Below are 19887 nucleotides of genomic sequence, written 5' to 3' on the forward strand. Positions count from 1 at the left end.
AGGTTATATCTTTTTCCGGCAACATCATATTTTCTTCCGGTTATTGTAGATCTAACCTTTTTATCTTTGTTTTCATTGTTAACTGATTTTTTTAAAATCAGTTTAGGTTCTAAATCAAAAACGACGATGAAGCTAATATTTCTATGTTTTTATGTTTTTCCGGTAAGTTTTTCCGTTCATGTGTTATACCTATAACAATGGTTGTTTTATATTTATTTGAAGTTTTATATTCTTCCTGTTTTTTTCTTTCACATGTTGTTCTTCTAGGTTCTAAAAAAAAGTTTCATCCATGGACATTATCATTAGTCTTTTCCGGTAAGGGCAATAATAAATTGTAAATCAGTGGTTTAACATTCCATAACATGTAGCATTACCGCGATTAATTTTTTTTTATTTCTAAAACGATTACAAATTCGAATTTTAAATTCCAAATTTAAGTTAAATTTGAAATTTGTAAATGGTAAGTCAATATTCCATAAAGTCTAAACTTACCATCATTACAATTTATTATTTTCTAAAACGATTTGATTTAAAAAGTTTAAATTTCCAAATTTAAATTAAAGTTGATTTTTTTATTTAATTGTTGGTCAAACGTTTAAGTTGGTAAGTTAAACGATTTGATTTAAAAAGTTTAAATTTCCAAACGATTTGATTTAAAAAGTTTAAATTTCTGAATTTAAATTAAAGTTGATTTTTTTATTTAAATGCTGGTCAAACGTTTAAGTTGGTAAGTTAAACGATTTGATTTAAAAAGTTTAAATTTCCAAATTTAAATTAAAGTTGATTTTTTTATTTAATTGCTGGTCAAATGTTTAAGTTGGTAAGTTAAATGATTTGATTTAAAAAGTTTAAATTTTCAAACGATTTGATTTAAAAAGTTTAAATTTCCCAATTTAAATTAAAGTTGATTTTTTTATTTAATTGTTGGTCAAACGTTTAAGTTGGTAAGTTAAACGATTTGATTTAAAAAGTTCAAATTTCCAAATTTACAATTAAAGTTAATTTTTTTATTTAATTGTTGATCAAACGTTTAAATTGGTCAAACATTTTTAAATTGTCTGGTTAAACATTAAAGTTGAATTTAACTTTTAGTTGAACTTTTTAAATGACTGATTAAACAAACATTCATAATGTCTAAAATTACCATCACTAAAATTTATTATTTCTAAAACGATGTAATTTAAAATTTATAAATTTCCGAATTTAAATTAAAGTTGAATTTTATGAATTACTGGGTAAATATTTCATAGCATGTAACATTACTACGATTAAAATTTATTATTTGTAAAATGAATATTAATATTTAATTTTCTCATTTCAGGTTATGTTCCCAACTTGATATAGCTAATTTCATGGGTTGAAGATTTGTTGATAAGATATCTTATTTTTTGTTTAATATTGATGTATATTTTTGTTGTTATTCATGTATTTATGTATTTTTCACAATTCATGTAATTTATTTGATTTTTATATAATCAATCATATATAGTTGTTGGTTTTGTCCATTTAATATATTTTAATCAGAACCGATGTATTAAAGAAAATTTTATTTTTGTATCTTATATTTATCTATTTATTAATGATAATCTCTATAATTTATAATAATTATTATAATTTGTAGTAATTTTGTTATTATTAATTCATTACCTTTTCTAATTAGTTGTTACATCTTATTTTGACAAAAATAATAACATTTACACCTTACCAATTTTATATTTCAATATATTTGAATTAAAACATTATTATGTTATTATATTGTAAGATACAATATATTTTCTATATATAACCAATTACGTTATATATGGAAAACCCAATAAATAAGTTATAAAGTTTTCATGACTTTAATTACAAGATGTTTAAACTTCTTTTAAATTCGGAAATTGACCAAGCTTTCTACAAATTTTTAAAGGTTTTATTTAATACTCTCCATAATTTTAAACTCATTTCAAAATCTTTTCATAATTTTTTTAAGTTTTCAAAGTAACCGATTTGATTTTCATATTTGTAGTTATTTCTAAATTAATTAGTCATATTAGTAAAATTAGAACATATTTGATTTTAATATTTGTGATTTGGCACTAACTAGAATAAGTTATCATTTTAATATTCAAAAAACTGATTGTCAAACTAAAAATATTTGTCATAACTGTAATGTAATCTTACTTTAATTTACGTGAATATTAATTATTAATTAATACTAAAATAATAACCGTGTTATTTTATAACACAATATTCAAATTGACATAATTTCTAATAATCAATACTTAATATATCATAATTTAAATAAACGTTTTATCACCATTTATAAATATTATTCGTCTCATATGATTTAGTGAATATTATTAAACATGAAAACTTTTCATAATTTATTAATATTATTATTCCCATGAATTAAGATATTTCAAATTATTTCTATCTTTACATAGAAGACCAAATTCAAACTTAAAACTACAAAATAAAAACTCCTTTTTAATTAACATATTTAAACTCTTTTTAAATTTGGAAATTGACCAATCTTTCAACAAATTTTTAAAGGTTTTAATACTCTCCATAATTTTAAACTCATTTCAAAATCTTTCCATAACTTTTTGAAGTTTTCAAATTAACTAATTTAATTTTCATTTTTGTAATTATTTCTAAATTAATTAGTCATATTAGTAAAATTAAAACCGATTTGATTTTAATTTTTGTGATTTGACATTAACTAGAATAAGTTATCATTTTAATATTCAAAAAACTGATTGTCAAACTAAAAATACTTACCATAATTATAATTTAATCTTACTTTAATTTACGTGAATATTAATTATTATTATTAACTAATACTAAAATAATAACCGCATTATTTTAGAACACAATATTTAAATTGACATAATTTCTAATAATTAATACTTAATATATCATAAATTAAATGACCGTTTTTTCATCATTTATAAATTTTATTCGGCACATATAATTTACTGAATATTATTAAAAATGACAACTTTTCATAAAATATTAATGTCACTTTCTATTTCAAAAATTAAATTAATCATATATTAATTTCTTATTGTTATTATTTATAGTAGATTCAATTGATTATGAGATTCCACACCTGAAACATAACTTTTTTTTATATTCACCGTTTTAAATTTGGTTATGCATGTTCAATATATATTTTTTTTGAATTTGTGTTCACAAAATATTAATGTCACTAAATTTCTCAATAATATATAATAAACACGTATTATATTTTTATCCATTTTAACTAAAAAGTTTTTTAAACATAATATAAATCTTCTAATTATAACATCCAAACAATTTGATAGTCTAAGTCTTCATAATGTTTTCAAAGAATATTAAAAATATTTGATAATTTATTTCCTATATGTTTATATTTTGTTTTCATTGATTTTGCATCATATTTTTCACCTTTAATTATTTTCAAAGTCAACATAAAATTTTTTAATCTTTCCAAAGTTATTTGAAAATTCATTTATTTTAAAATGTTTTCAAGTTTTCCAATTTTAACAAAATATTAATGTCAGTGATCATTTAAAAGTTTGTTGTAAGATTGGTCAAAAATCAAACAAAATTTCATAATTTTTTAAAGTTGACTAATTCCAATTTTTTTATATTTTGTAACTATTTTGAAAATATTTCAAAACAAGTTGTTTTAGAAGAGTATAAATTTGTTAGGTATAAAAATAACACATATGTGCCAGAAGCACACAACATATGTATATATAAAAGAAAACTGCTCATCGCTCTATAGGCTCGCCAACAGAGTTTGAAATTAAACGTCTAAATCTACTCTTCCGCTACTAACAGGTCGGGACATACTGACACATCTAATTGCAGAATGACCTACGTCACTCTCTATACAATTTCAGTTGCTGACAATTGCCACAAAGACATTATCCTACAACAGTAGAAACTAGTACCACCGATTTCCCTAACCATGTACTGCCATAGTTTAACATGCTCCCAAGTCCCATATTCCCATGGATAGTTCCGCATTAAGGACTATGGATTTGACAACTTATTAAACTCATAAAGACATTCATTTCAAGTTCTCTTTTATACACCTCACATAACCTTGTTCGTATGCACACTGCCCAAAACATTTAATCCCACTCTATTTGACCTTGAATCATCTTTTTTTTTTTCGCTTGATTCATCCTTTTGTCTTGCTTATGCTTCCTCCATCGCCACTTTGCTAACTCGATGTTACCTTGAATCGCCTCTTCTCTTTTCTTGATTCCTTTTTTAATTAATTATACTTAAAAAGTTATTTTAATATCTATATAAGTTAAAATACAAGGAAACATGTGTTGGGACCGTACGCCATATTAATAAATAAGTCTTTCAATGATTTGTGATGGAACTCTGTTATAACTAATCCGTTTGCAAATATCATGAAACAATAGCTACCACTGAGTGTATATCGAAATCAAACCTTATGAAATTGGAGACTTGTTGGCGGTCGATAAAGGAACTTGGTGCTTCACTGTCACACCCGGCCCTGAGCGGCGGAAACAGCCGGGCGTGCACGAGTGGGGATTGATAATTAAGCACGGGCCATTGCAAAACATTCAAAGATTTTCATTGCGCATGAAATGTTTAATACAAATACATTACATTGTTTAAAGATTACATAAAAACATCCAAGTATAAAAACTGTTGAAGATTTCCACGCCATATCCCCTTTGCGCGGCGGGTACAACCACGCGCATCGAAGGGATAGAACTAAAATCTTCCAAAAAGCTAATTTTAGATGTTCAGCGTGAGGTGCTCTAAGTGTGACTCCATGCGCTACCTAGTTATCTCCTGAAAGACACGTAAAAATATTTGAATCAGTATAAACTGAGTGAGTTCACAAGTTTTTGCAACTTGATAAATCGTATTGCATCATAATCATTCTGAAACATAATTCTGGTAGCATCATTAAAACACATGCTTGGTAAAACATAGTTCTATCAACATATTCTGATAAAATCGTTCCGCGGGTTACGCGCGAACATTTCTGGGAACTGTGCTCGTCTATGCAAAGTGGCGCTGCCACTACGAGCTAAAATAAGTAATGCCGTCCCGCGGGTTACGCGCGAACGTTTCAGGAACATGTGCTCGTCCATGCAAAGTGGCGCTGCCACTACGAGCTAAAATAATAATTCCGTCCCGCGGGTTACGCGCGGACGTTGTGCCGGAAAAAAAGGCGCTCGTCCATGCAAAGAGGCGCGACCCCTACGAGCGGGTTCGAACCCATAGTACTGCCCCATGACCATACTAGGCACTCGTCCATGCAAAGAGGTGCGACCCCTACGAGTGGGTGGATCAAACCAGCAGTCCCTACCCTTAGAGTTCCAATGGTAAAGTGATCACTTACTCGAGTTCTAGCGCACATACATCGAAAACCTTAGATAACCGTTCGCATTGCTCATCATGAAATATAATTTAAACACATAATCGCTTGCATAGCTTTTAAGTATACCATGATAAAACATTATTTAGGTACGTGTCCCTCGCCCCGAAAACAGTTTAAAATAGTGAAAATAGTGAAAATAGGGGCTGTGAGACTCACCTGAGGTTCTTGTTAAGGGATTAATCGAGATTCGGGTTTTCTTGGTGTTGGCCTCGGAATCGAAGGTCTAGTAACAGGATCGGAGCTGGAAACAACGGATGCTTGGGAGAGGATTAGTGCAAGTTTGTAGTTCTTTGAAGTGTGTTTTGGGTGATAATTTAGGTTACAAATTTATAGGCAAACTCAAGGGAACACAATCCCTTGCTTTAGGGGATTGAAATCTTTTCATATCTAGGTGTAATGATGATAAAGTATGGAAGTTATTATTATTTACTTAAGAGTGGAGTGGTGGATAAAAGATTTTGATTTGATTTGGACAGAACATGCAGGTCTGGGGTTGGTGAGAATAGGGTGGCTGACAGTTGACTTTTCATGTTACAGTGTGCTTTTTCAGGTACTTTTGTCAGTGTACAGTAAAAAGTGGAAAATCTCTGAAACACGCTACTGTTTCCTTTCGGGCGGGAGTAATCTCCTTATAACTGGAGAATAGACTAAGTGTTCTGCGCGTATAACTTTGTGCGCATAGCTTTCTGCGTGAAGGACATTTCTTTGCTGCGGGTAGATACGTAACCTTCTCGCAGTTAGGGACATTTGAGTTTCATTTGTAGATTCTCCAGGTGGTCTTGGTATTTCAACATAGTGATCAGTCATGTTGAAGTCAATTCCATCTTGGAGCTTCAGACAAACTAGCTCTCAACGTTCCCGCCATGCGGGTAGGTTAGTTCCCCTCCCGCACGCGCATAATTGGTTTTGGGATGCACCCGCCTTAGCCTCATGCGTGACGGTCAACCCATTTAGGCAACATAAAGTTTCATGAAAAACATAAGGCCAAAACGTTCACGCATGGCGCATATAACAAATGCTCACGCTGGTTCTTAACATGGTGCGCTCGCGCAGGTTGCACATAACAACTGCACGCGCTGACTAACATGGCGCGCTCGCGCAGGGCGCACATAACAAATGCACGCGCTTAATATTTACAATCACCTAATTATTAGGTTGATTACTTAGCTTATGGGTTTGGGAATTTACCGGTTGTCACATTCTCCCCTCGTTAAACGAATTTCGTCCCGAAATTTAGGAGACGTTGCTGTCAGAAGCCATGTTCTGAAAGAGGTGTGGGTATTTCATGCGCATCTGGTCTTCTCTTTCCCAAGTGAATTCAGGCCCACGCCTCGAGTTCCATTGAACCTTTACTAACTTGATTCTGCTTCTGCGTAACTTTTGTTCTTTCCAATCGGTTACTGCTATAGGTTCTTCTACGAAGTGCAGCTGTTTGTCGATGTGAATCTCTTCCAACGGCAAAATCAACGTTTCGTCAGATAGGCACTTTTTGAGGTTGGACACATGAAACGTATCATGAACTCCACTGAGTTCGGCGGGTAAACGGAGTTTATAAGCAATCGGACCGATCCTTTCCAGGATCTCAAATGGTCCAATGTAGCGCGGATTCAACTTTCCTCGCTTGCCGAAACGGGGGACTCCTTTCCATGGAGAGACTTTCAAAAGTACTTTATCCCCTACTTGAAATTCCAATGGTTTCCTTCGCACATCTGCGCAGCTCTTCTGTCTGTCGCGCGCTGTCTTAAGGCGATCCCTTATCTGAAAAATCTTGTCTGTTGTTTCTTGGATCAATTCTGGACCAGTCATTTGCTTGTCACCCACTTCAGCCCAGCACAGTGGGGATCTACACTTGCGCCCATACAAAGCTTCGAACGGCGCAGCCTTAATGCTTGTGTGATAGCTATTGTTGTAAGAAAATTCAACCAATGGGAGGTGAGTATCCCAGCTACCTCCGAAATCGATTGCGCACGCGCGCAGCATATCTTCCAATGTCAGGATTGTTCGCTCGCTTTGCCCATCCGTTTGAGGATGATAAGCTGTACTCATATCAAGGCGAGTACCTAGAGCTCCTTGTAACGATCTCCAAAACCTTGATGTGAACCGACTATCTCTATCAGAAATGATGGACACTGGGACTCCATGTTTTGAAACTACTTCTCGAATATACAATCTGGCTAACTTTTCCATCTTATCGGTTTCCTTGATCGGCAGGAAGTGCGCTGACTTAGTTAGCCGATCTACAATAACCCAGATCGTGTCATAACCCCCAGGTGTCCTTGGCAGTTTGGTGATGAAGTCCATAGAGATTTGTTCCCACTTCCACATGGGAATTTCTGGCTGCTGAAGTAACCCCGACGGCTTCTGATATTCAGCCTTTACCTTTGAACACGTCAGGCACTTACTGACATACGTCGCGATGGCGCCTTTAAGATTGGGCCACCAATACAGCGTTTTAACATCTTGGTACATCTTGTCTGCGCCAGGATGTACGGAATACCGCGTCTTGTGAGCTTCGTTTAATACTTGCTCACGCAATCCTCCCTTGAGAGGGACCCATATGCGGTTAGCGAAATATAGATTGCCGTTCTCTTTCAGTTCCAAATTCTTAATCATACCCCCAAGGCATTCGTTTTTAACAAACTCTGGTTTCAAGGCTTCTTGCTGAGCGTCTCGGATGCGGGTAGAGAGATCTGCGTGAATGGTCAACCTTAGAGCCTTGACTCGTAGCGTTTTTATTCGCTCCTTCCTACTTAGCGCGTCTGCTACCACATTCGCCTTTCCAGGGTGGTACTTGATTTCACAATCATAATCGTTCAACAATTCAACCCATCTTCGTTGCCTCATGTTTAAATCCTTTTGATCAAATATATGTTGAAGGCTCTTGTGATCCGTAAAGATTACACACTTTGTACCATAGAGGTAATGGCGCCAAATCTTTAGCGCGAAGACAACCGCTCCAAGTTCTAAATCATGCGTTGTGTAGTTCTTTTCATTGGTCTTGAGTTGGCGCGAGGCATACGCTATGACTTTGTCTCGCTGCATAAGGACACATCCGAGTCCTTGATGTGAAGCGTCGCAGTAAACAACAATGTCATCCATCCCCTCGGGCAAAGACAAAATTGGCGCACTACATAACTTCTGTTTCAACATTTGAAATGCTGTTTCCTGATTTTCGCCCCAAACAAACTTCTTGTCTTTCTGAGTTAGCGCGGTCAGGGGTAGAGCTATTTTGGAGAAGTTCTCAATGAAGCGTCGATAGTAGCCAGCTAGCCCTAGGAATTGCCTCACCTCAGTTGGGGTTTTTGGCGCTTCCCAGTTTTCGATGGCCTTGACTTTAGAAGGATCAACGTGTATTCCTTTCTCGTTTGCAACGTGACCGAGAAAATGAACTTCTCTAAGCCAAAACTCACATTTGGAAAACTTCGCATACAACTTTTCTTTCCTCAACAATTCCAAAATCAATCTCAGGTGTTGCTCGTGCTCGGCCTTGGTCCGAGAGTAAATCAGAATATCATCTATAAACACAATCACAAACTTGTCCAAGTATGGTTTGCACACGCGGTTCATCAGATCCATGAACACAGCCGGCGCATTAGTTAGCCCGAAAGGCATCACTAAGAACTCATAATGGCCGTATCTAGTTCGGAAGGCTGTTTTCGGCACATCTTCATCATGGACCCTAAGTTGGTGGTATCCGGACCGTAGATCTATCTTCGAATAATAACTGGATCCTTGCAACTGGTCAAATAGGTCGTCAATCCTCGGTAAGGGGTACCGATTTTTGACTGTCAGCTTATTCAGCTCCCTGTAGACAATACACATTCTGAACGAACCATCCTTCTTCTTAACAAACAGTACTGGAGCTCCCCAAGGTGAAAAGCTTGGGCGTATGAAACCCTTATCCAATAGTTCCTGTAACTGATTGGATAGCTCTTGCATCTCAGATGGAGCTAGTCGATAAGGCGCTCGAGCTACTGGCGCAGCTCCTGGGACTAAATCAATACGAAACTCGACTTGTCGCGGCGGCGGTAATCCGGGCAAATCTTTAGGAAAAACTTCTGGAAATTCGCGCACTACTGGTAAGTCTTCAATTCTTCGCTCATCTCCTTTCTTTTCTACGACATGCGCCAGGAAGGCGTAGCACCCTTTCCTTAGGCACTTACGCGCCTTTAGGCACGAAATCAGTTTCGTCGCAACTCCCCTTCTTTCCCCTTGAATTACCAAGGTTTCTCCGTTCAACAGTGGGATCCGAACCTGCTTCTCATGGCAAATAACTTCCGCGTGGTTCTCGACTAACCAATCCATACCTACCACAATGTCAAAACTTCCCAAGTCTATTGGCAACAAGTTAATATTGAACCCGTGACCTCCCATGACTATTACACATTCTTCAGTTCTTTCGTTCGCGCATAACTGCCTACCATTGGCTTGTTCTATAGTATAAGGCGTGTCTAGCCTACTGGTTGCTAAGCCTAGGGAGTTTTTAAACTCAGCAGATAAAAAACTTAGGTCAGCGCCAGTATCAAATAAGACAGATGCAAAATGTCCGTTAAGCAAAAACGTACCGGTTACCACATTCGGCTCTTCTTTAGCTTCGCCTGCGCCGATCACAAAAGCTCTCCCGCGAGCTTGGTTCCCCTTTTGCGGGCAATCCCGACTAAAATGCCCTGGCTTTCCGCATGCGTAGCAGTTGTCACTGGCTCCAGCTTCTCTGACACGGCAATTCATCGTCTTGTGCCCTGGTCTGCCACATTTGGCACATTCGATTCTTGCGCATTCACCCTCGTGGTGGTACTTGCATTTGTTGCACCATGGGCGAGGCCCGCTGTATCCTTTTCGTGGTGGCTCCGCGGCCTGAATCGCGTAAACCCTTGCGCTTTCCTGTTTCTTGAACGGTGGCTGCTTGGAGTCGGACCCTCGGTGGTGAGAGTTCCATTTCCTCTTGGGATCAGAGGTTCGCTGCTCGGTTCCGCGCGTAGTTAACATACCCGCACGGACCGTATCCCTTGTAAGGGTGATGGCCCGCGCTACCGCCTCATCAAAGGTTGGAGGCGCTGCGGCGTTGAGCGGAACCCTAACAACAGGAGGTAACCCAAAAATATACCTCTCGATCTTCTTTTCCTCCGTGTTTGCCATATCTGGCACCAACTGGCAAAGTTCGTTGAACCGGTTGTTGTAGGCGTCGATATACGTTCCTACCATGGTGTGGTTCCAGAATTCCTGTTGTAGACTCTGGATTTCTGCGCGAGAGCAGAACTTTCTCATCATCATCTCCTTCAGTTCCTCCCAGGTCTTGTGGAGAGCAACTTCTCGCCCCAAAGTTTTCGTTTGAAGCTTCCACCAAGACGAAGCTGCCTCTTGGAACATGCAGGTCGCGTAAAGGACCTTCTGGTTCTCACTACATCCGCTAATGGAGAGAACTGTCTCCATCTTGTCAATCCAGTTGTAGAGCCCAATGGCTCCTTCGGTTCCCTTGAATGGCCAAGGCTTACAGGCCATGAATGTCTTATAGGAGCATCCTTTGTCCAAGGCTCCTGATTCGGGATCTGGGGTCTCATTCTGACGACCCTGACTTGATTCGGCCTTGCTGGCCTCATGTGTCGCAATCGCTTGCGCGATTATTTCCGCGAGTTCCTCGGGTGTCATGGTAATTCCTTTGGCTTTAGTTGGAGGCATTCTCGCTTTAAAAGAGTGGAAATATATTAAACTTAGCGCATGTACTCTGAGCACATAATGTTATCATTATTTACTAGACAGTGTGACCCGTGTTCCTAAGTGTGTGTATAGTTTCTTTTGAAAATATTTTCTTTGAAAAATATTTCATGCGATTCCCCAACGGTTATAGTCTAGGTTAAAACTTCTTTTCCTAGTTCGCTATAACCAGTGCTCTGATACCAATCTGTCACACCCGGCCCTGAGCGGCGGAAACAGCCGGGCGTGCACGAGTGGGGATTGATAATTAAGCACGGGCCATTGCAAAACATTCAAAGATTTTCATTGCGCATGAAATGTTTAATACAAATACATTACATTGTTTAAAGATTACATAAAAACATCCAAGTATAAAAACTGTTGAAGATTTCCACGCCATATCCCCTTTGCGCGGCGGGTACAACCACGCGCATCGAAGGGATAGAACTAAAATCTTCCAAAAAGCTAATTTTAGATGTTCAGCGTGAGGTGCTCTAAGTGTGACTCCATGCGCTACCTAGTTATCTCCTGAAAGACACGTAAAAATATTTGAATCAGTATAAACTGAGTGAGTTCACAAGTTTTTGCAACTTGATAAATCGTATTGCATCATAATCATTCTGAAACATAATTCTGGTAGCATCATTAAAACACATGCTTGGTAAAACATAGTTCTATCAACATATTCTGATAAAATCGTTCCGCGGGTTACGCGCGAACATTTCTGGGAACTGTGCTCGTCTATGCAAAGTGGCGCTGCCACTACGAGCTAAAATAAGTAATGCCGTCCCGCGGGTTACGCGCGAACGTTTCAGGAACATGTGCTCGTCCATGCAAAGTGGCGCTGCCACTACGAGCTAAAATAATAATTCCGTCCCGCGGGTTACGCGCGGACGTTGTGCCGGAAAACAAGGCGCTCGTCCATGCAAAGAGGCGCGACCCCTACGAGCGGGTTCGAACCCATAGTACTGCCCCATGACCATACTAGGCACTCGTCCATGCAAAGAGGTGCGACCCCTACGAGTGGGTGGATCAAACCAGCAGTCCCTACCCTTAGAGTTCCAATGGTAAAGTGATCACTTACTCGAGTTCTAGCGCACATACATCGAAAACCTTAGATAACCGTTCGCATTGCTCATCATGAAATATAATTTAAACACATAATCGCTTGCATAGCTTTTAAGTATACCATGATAAAACATTATTTAGGTACGTGTCCCTCGCCCCGAAAACAGTTTAAAATAGTGAAAATAGTGAAAATAGGGGCTGTGAGACTCACCTGAGGTTCTTGTTAAGGGATTAATCGAGATTCGGGTTTTCTTGGTGTTGGCCTCGGAATCGAAGGTCTAGTAACAGGATCGGAGCTGGAAACAACGGATGCTTGGGAGAGGATTAGTGCAAGTTTGTAGTTCTTTGAAGTGTGTTTTGGGTGATAATTTAGGTTACAAATTTATAGGCAAACTCAAGGGAACACAATCCCTTGCTTTAGGGGATTGAAATCTTTTCATATCTAGGTGTAATGATGATAAAGTATGGAAGTTATTATTATTTACTTAAGAGTGGAGTGGTGGATAAAAGATTTTGATTTGATTTGGACAGAACATGCAGGTCTGGGGTTGGTGAGAATAGGGTGGCTGACAGTTGACTTTTCATGTTACAGTGTGCTTTTTCAGGTACTTTTGTCAGTGTACAGTAAAAAGTGGAAAATCTCTGAAACACGCTACTGTTTCCTTTCGGGCGGGAGTAATCTCCTTATAACTGGAGAATAGACTAAGTGTTCTGCGCGTATAACTTTGTGCGCATAGCTTTCTGCGTGAAGGACATTTCTTTGCTGCGGGTAGATACGTAACCTTCTCGCAGTTAGGGACATTTGAGTTTCATTTGTAGATTCTCCAGGTGGTCTTGGTATTTCAACATAGTGATCAGTCATGTTGAAGTCAATTCCATCTTGGAGCTTCAGACAAACTAGCTCTCAACGTTCCCGCCATGCGGGTAGGTTAGTTCCCCTCCCGCACGCGCATAATTGGTTTTGGGATGCACCCGCCTTAGCCTCATGCGTGACGGTCAACCCATTTAGGCAACATAAAGTTTCATGAAAAACATAAGGCCAAAACGTTCACGCATGGCGCATATAACAAATGCTCACGCTGGTTCTTAACATGGTGCGCTCGCGCAGGTTGCACATAACAACTGCACGCGCTGACTAACATGGCGCGCTCGCGCAGGGCGCACATAACAAATGCACGCGCTTAATATTTACAATCACCTAATTATTAGGTTGATTACTTAGCTTATGGGTTTGGGAATTTACCGGTTGTCACATTCACTCTGAGGGTGGTACGTGGGAGTGCATCCTTCCCAATCCTTTCCATCTTGCAACTCTATATATCTGTCTTCCACACTGGCCTGACATAGTGACATCACATTTTCTATAGAAACATATTCACCAATTCATCTAAAGGTGGAGATCAAAACCGGTTAAGTGAACAATACATACGAACCAAAAGCGAACCGGCTTGGAACTGGTACGTTAGAGGACCGGAAACTAATCGTAGTATATGTTTTATATAATTTGTTGACTTTATTAATCAAATATTTAATCAGAGATTATACTTTTTTTTTTTTTGAACATACAAGCTTTCCTCCTACTATTTACATTATACCGCCAATGCCAGGAATCGAACCCTGGACCTCTCACCAAAAGGCCAAAGCCTTTACCACCCCACCAAAGTGGTGATGGCAATCAGAGATTATACTACTTAGCTAACTTTATTTATATTAGTTGTATTGTTTAGTTTGTTAACATCGATGAAGTTGTAGGCTTTCTTAATTAATATGTCTTTGAATAAATTCTTTATTTTCATTCTTGAACAACCACGTCACTCAGAATCAATTATTCCCCGCTCCTCCATTCTCACTATCTACATATATGTTAGGATTAAACGCACACACGAAACTGAACACACACACGAAAGCAGTAAATGAACACGAGGATTTAACGTGGTTCGGTCTAAATTGACCTACGTCCACGGGTGGCAACTAGGTATTTCTTTATTGAGTGACCAAATATTACAAGTACATAATGTTGTTTATATAGAGACTGAACTAGGGTTAGTAAATTATTATGCAAGAAATCTAAACCGGGCCGGGCTTGGGCCCGACCGCCCACACCCGTCTCCTCTTTTGACTTCATATAATAAACCGGGCCAACAAGGCCTACGAACCCAACAATCTCCCACTCGGAGGCCTTGAGTACTCTCGTCTGCACTCCTGATTGTACTTCTGTAATCTGAACATTAAACTTCTTCTAGTTGCCACCGCCTTCTCATCAATTAACCAGAAGGCCCGTTGAAGCTCCCCGGAGCTTCAACACGTCAGTCATGGCTGAAACTGCCCCTGACCCGTTCTCTGTCCCTACCGGCTCCCACTGTAACGAACTACCGGATCCTGAGATAACCTGAGAACAAACACTCTCCATATTCAGCAAGTAATTCATTGGAGAGACTTTTACAGCTGGAATACTGGTTTTCTTAATCCACTGTCGACCTGGAACTGTAACTGAAACACGACCTGTGCTCCCACTGTCACGATGTCCCCCAACTGATTTAACCTTCCTAGCTCGTTCATCCTGAATCTTCACTTTGGCTCTGGGTTTGTTACTTGCAAAACGAACCTTCTTCTGCCCACGAGATTCTGTGAACCGGATTTTGTCTTTCACCAAAACTGGATCCACTCCTTTCGATGACATGCAGACCATATACAATGAACCCATTTTCGTGCCACGAGCAACCACAAGATTCCCTTTGACTACTTTCCACTGCCCATTCCCGAACTTAACATCGTGCCCTTGGTCATCCAACTGCCCAACTGAAATCAAACGTTTCTTCAAACTTGGAATAACCCTCACGTCTTTCAAAGTCCAAGAAGTACCGGCTGAAGTTATCAAATCAACGTCTCCCATACCCGTAACCTCTAAAATATCATCATTCGCTAGTCGAACCTTTCCAAAATCCCCAAATTTAAGATTCTTCATCGTTTCACTACAGTGAGTGGCATGAAACGATGCACCAGAATCCATCACCCAAGCATCAACGCTACTCTCAACACTACAAACCAAAGCCTCATCACTACTGACCCCGTCATCTGTGTCGTCTTCTGTAACGTTCACCTCTTTCTTACCATTCGGACACTGATTCTTGAAGTGTCCTTTCTCTTTACAACCCCAACATTCAATATCCTTACGAGTCTTAGACTGACTCCTCTTCCTGCTCCCACTGCCTCGCTGTTTTCCCCTACCTCTACCTTCTGTGACTAGCATATTGCCTGATGATTCACCTGAACTTCTGCGTCTTGAATCTTCTCCCAGAATCAGATCTCGAATCCCATCGAAAGTAATATTTGTAGACTAACTACAAACTGCAGTCACTGTTTGCGACCAACTGTCGGGCAGAGAGGATAATAACAAGAGGCCTTGAACTTCATCATCAAACTTAATGTCAACTGACACTAAGCGGGACAAGATCGAATTAAGATTATTGATATGAGTTGTAACTGACCCACCCTCTTTCATTCTTGTTGTCACTAGCTCTCGGATAAGATAGACTTTATTCGCTGCCGAAGGCTTCTCATACATGTTGGATAGCGCCTCCATCATACCACGTGCTGTGGTTTCTTTCATGACGTTAAATGCCACATCTTCCGACAACGACAATGTAATACAAGCCCTAGCTTTCTTGTCTAACTTCTTCCAATCTGCTTCTGACAACTTTTCTGGTTTTTCATCCTCAAACACTACATCCAAGTCTTTCTGACAAAGTAGTGCCTCAATCTGCATCTTCCACCAACCGAACTTTTGTCCGTCAAACTTCTGTATCGAAACCTTTCCGTCTTCTGCCATAACAATGACTAAAACGAAAAACTGGATAAAAACAGAGACAGACACAACAATGGCACGAGCCTGAACTTAACGGCTGTTCAACTGAACTCTGTTAAACAATCAACCTACTTAACGCAACGGAAATACGAACTGTAAATCAAAAACCAAAACTTTAAACTGAAACGATAAACCTGACAAACGCGGTTGGCACCGATTCTCCGTTTCTTTAAACGACTTCAACTGTTCTTCAACAAAAAATAGGATCTTGATTGGCTCGTTCTTGACTCGACCTTTGCTTAAATGTGGCCTAAAAAAAAAGTTAAATGGCCTACTGCCCTAACACACGGTCCAAAAAAAAAAAACTGGCTCAACCTTCCACTTCTTGACAACAACACCTTCACCACGTTGATCTTCTTAGGTCAGCGATTGAACTGCCGAAAACGAACTGATCGACGGCGTGAATAACTACGGTGGTTACTAGTGGTGTATGGCGGTGGACTGAACCCTAGTCGCGATCGTCGGGCTGGGTTTAGTGGCGGCGAAACAGCGGCGGCGTAAACCCTAACGACAATCGGAGAATCGTAGCGGCGGCGGAACCCTAGCGCAGTAGGGTGGCGGCGGCTGGATGGTTTGGCGGCGACTCGGCTGGTTCAACGTGTTCTTCGTGTGATCTGAACCTAAGCTCTAGATACCACTTGTTAGGATTAAACGCACACACGAAACTGAACACACACACGAAAGCAGTAAACGAACACGAGGATTTAACGTGGTTCGGTCTAAACTGACCTACGTCCACGGGTGGCAACTAGGTATTTCTTTATTGAGTGACCAAATATTACAAGTACATAATGTTGTTTATATAGAGACTGAACTAGGGTTAGTAAATTATTATGCAAGAAATCTAAACCGGGCCGGGCTTGGGCCCGACCGCCCACACCCGTCTCCTCTTTTGACTTCATATAATAAACCGGGCCAACAATGTAACACCCCGACCGATGGCGGATTATACATCGGGGCGCCACGTATTGTTTCATTACTCGCGACACTATTTGGGTGTCAATATTTAATAAATATATTTCATTGCGCACACGCAGAACATGACATAAAGTAACATAAATCATATCATAACTTAAAATATTCAAATAACATAATACGTCTTGTTACATTTTAATCTAGGTCCAAACAAAAGAAATCATCCTACGCGTCCAAGAGATTCCCAAAAGCAGCTACAGCGAACCTGAACATGTGTTAAAATAAAACGTCAACACTTGCGTGTCGGTGAGAAATCAAGTGTAATACATATAAATAGATAACAATATCTGCGCGCATCATGTGTATAACTGGTGTTCAACAAGGGTGTAATCAGATTGTGATCAAGCCTTAGATCATAGCTCATAGTTCAATCCGTGCTCCCAATTGAGCACAAAAACAAGAAAACTGTGCAAGTGTAAACAAAAGAGAAATCATAAACGATAGTTCTCCCGTGTTCATCTAATGGATCCATGAAAACTGCGGAATAGGCCGACAAGACGGTTAATGATCCACACATACAAATAAACAGCCAAGTCTACGTCCATAACACATGGGGTTTTGCGCGACAAAAGTTTATAAACAAGTTTAAGACTCAAGTTTGTACGAACACATGAACATCCCAAAACATTAAAAATAAAAAGGGATTAGGTACGAGATTACTCACCTGAAAAAGGTGTGTTGAAAGATAATGCAAGAAACAAGCACAAGTTAACCTATAAATAGAGATTATTGGTTTAATGATTTGTTTTATGCCTTGAATATATGTTAGCATAGTAATATGTATCTTTAACAAATTATTATATATTATATATTACCGGAAATCTGGGCAGGACAAGGGAAAAGACGAAGGCAGAGAGAGGAGGCGGCTGAGGAACAACGGCAGAGGGCAAGGAGAAGAGAGCAGAGGAGAGTTTAAGTGTTTGTGTGTGTAGTGTTAAATAACAAGAAAATAGTGTTATATATAGGGAAACCCTAGGGAACACAATCCCTTAAAAAGAGAAAAAGATCTTCTCAAATCAGACAAAAGATATTTAAAAAGTACAAGAAGCCAAAAGCAAAAGATATCACAAGATATGCCGGCAGCTGCAGGGGATGGGGAAAGGCTGACAGATTACAGGTCAAAACATGGGAGGCGTCAGGGAAAACACTGTTCAAGACATGCAAAAGAAGATTTCAAAAGATTATGTCAGTCACTTTTTCTGTCAACCAATAGGGTTGGTGCGCATGCTGCGCCGAAAGTGGCTTTTCGGACAGATGTTGGAACTGACCTAAAGAGCTCAAAAGATAAAATAAGATCTCAAAAGAATACAGGCTGACCTAAACAGAAGAAAAGACTTAAGGTCTAGCGCGAGAAGACTCGAGCGCACGCGCGAGGGCGAAGGCAGACAGAGAACAATCCACAGCGCGCCGCGGGAAGAACTAAAATCCTTAGCGCGCCGCGGGAAGAACTACCATTCTTAGCGCGCTGCGAGAAGAACTACAATTCTTAGCGCGTCGCGGGAAGAACTACCATTCTTAGCGCGCTGCGAGAAGAACTACAATTCTTAGCGCGTCGCGGGAAGAACTACCGTTCTTAGCGCGCTGCGAGAAGAACTACAATTCTTAGCGCGCTGCGAGAACAGTTCGCCTCGCGTATCGCAGGAACAACTGGTCTTCACGCAGGCTTCCTTGTAAGGAGTCTGGCGCGTGGAGCTGCGCAGACATCCTTAGGCGGGAAGAACCAAAGGACCAGCAAAGAGTTAAGAGAAAAAGGGGTTTAAGGCTAAAGGGTTAAGCAGAGGGGCGGGACGGCGACAAGAGAGAGAAAGAGGCGGGACGGCGACAAGAGAGAAAAGAGGCGGGACGGCGGAGAGAAGGAAGAAAGGGACGGGTCGGCGGAAAAGAAATTATTATTAATAGTAAGTAATATAAGAATATATATAATTTATTAAATGTTAAATTTACAAAGATTAATAAACAATTTTTAAATCATAAAAAGAATCGGATCAGAAAACGGGTACCTGGGTCGGGTCGGATTGGGCAGATGTCACAAACAAGGCCTACGAACCCAACAATATATTGACTATCAATGTACATGACACGCTGCTAGACGGATATGTTTCTAAATTGAAACTATTCGTCGTTGTTGCATACTTGCATTGCTCAGGTATAATAGTCGTGAGTTTATTGTGCATATATATACAGAAGAATAAGAAGAGAATTTCATTATGTATTAGTTAATGGAACGGGTACTTGTAAAACGTGATGAGCTATTGAAATCCAAAAAAGCCGATCAATTTATATCTTGTGAGCTTACAACTTGAACCTTAAAGACTTATATTCTTCTATCATTTTACCCGAATTTGCTCCAACTTTGGCTTCGCTTGTGACCTCGTATCAAGTCTATTCTCAAAAACACAAAATTTAAGTCATATATATTATATACGTGCGTTCTTTATACAGTTTTTGAACCGGATCAAATAATATTTTATGGGTGGGTTTATAGATATAGTAAATTGTTTTTTCTTGGAACGAGTGGTTAAAAAACCCTAATCTCTTGATGTAATTTGTTAGTACTGTTTTCGGCTCCTTGCTGAATTCTTTTGTTTTATGTCTGCCATTCAAAAAAAATTGTATGGGTGGGTGATATAATTCAAACAATTACTAACAGCGACACAACGTGTTACTTTGTTCATGATCACATGTGTAACTTTGATTGCAAAAAATAAAAAAAAGAGAAAAAAAAGACGCACAGCCACATTAAGCAGATGAGCAAATGCACGATAATCCTAAAATTTCTAGTTTTTTTTTTTGTTCATATCGGTTTTCTTTTCTGGATTGCTGAGTTGGGACTGAACCGTTCCAAAACTGATAGCTAGCATTTTCTAGGACCCAAAGATGGACC

Source organism: Bidens hawaiensis, unplaced genomic scaffold (assembly GCF_021521415.1).
Source record: "Bidens hawaiensis isolate Kalapana, Puna unplaced genomic scaffold, B.hawaiensis_p1.1 tig00004973_1, whole genome shotgun sequence".
Classification (NCBI taxonomy): domain Eukaryota; kingdom Viridiplantae; phylum Streptophyta; class Magnoliopsida; order Asterales; family Asteraceae; genus Bidens; species Bidens hawaiensis.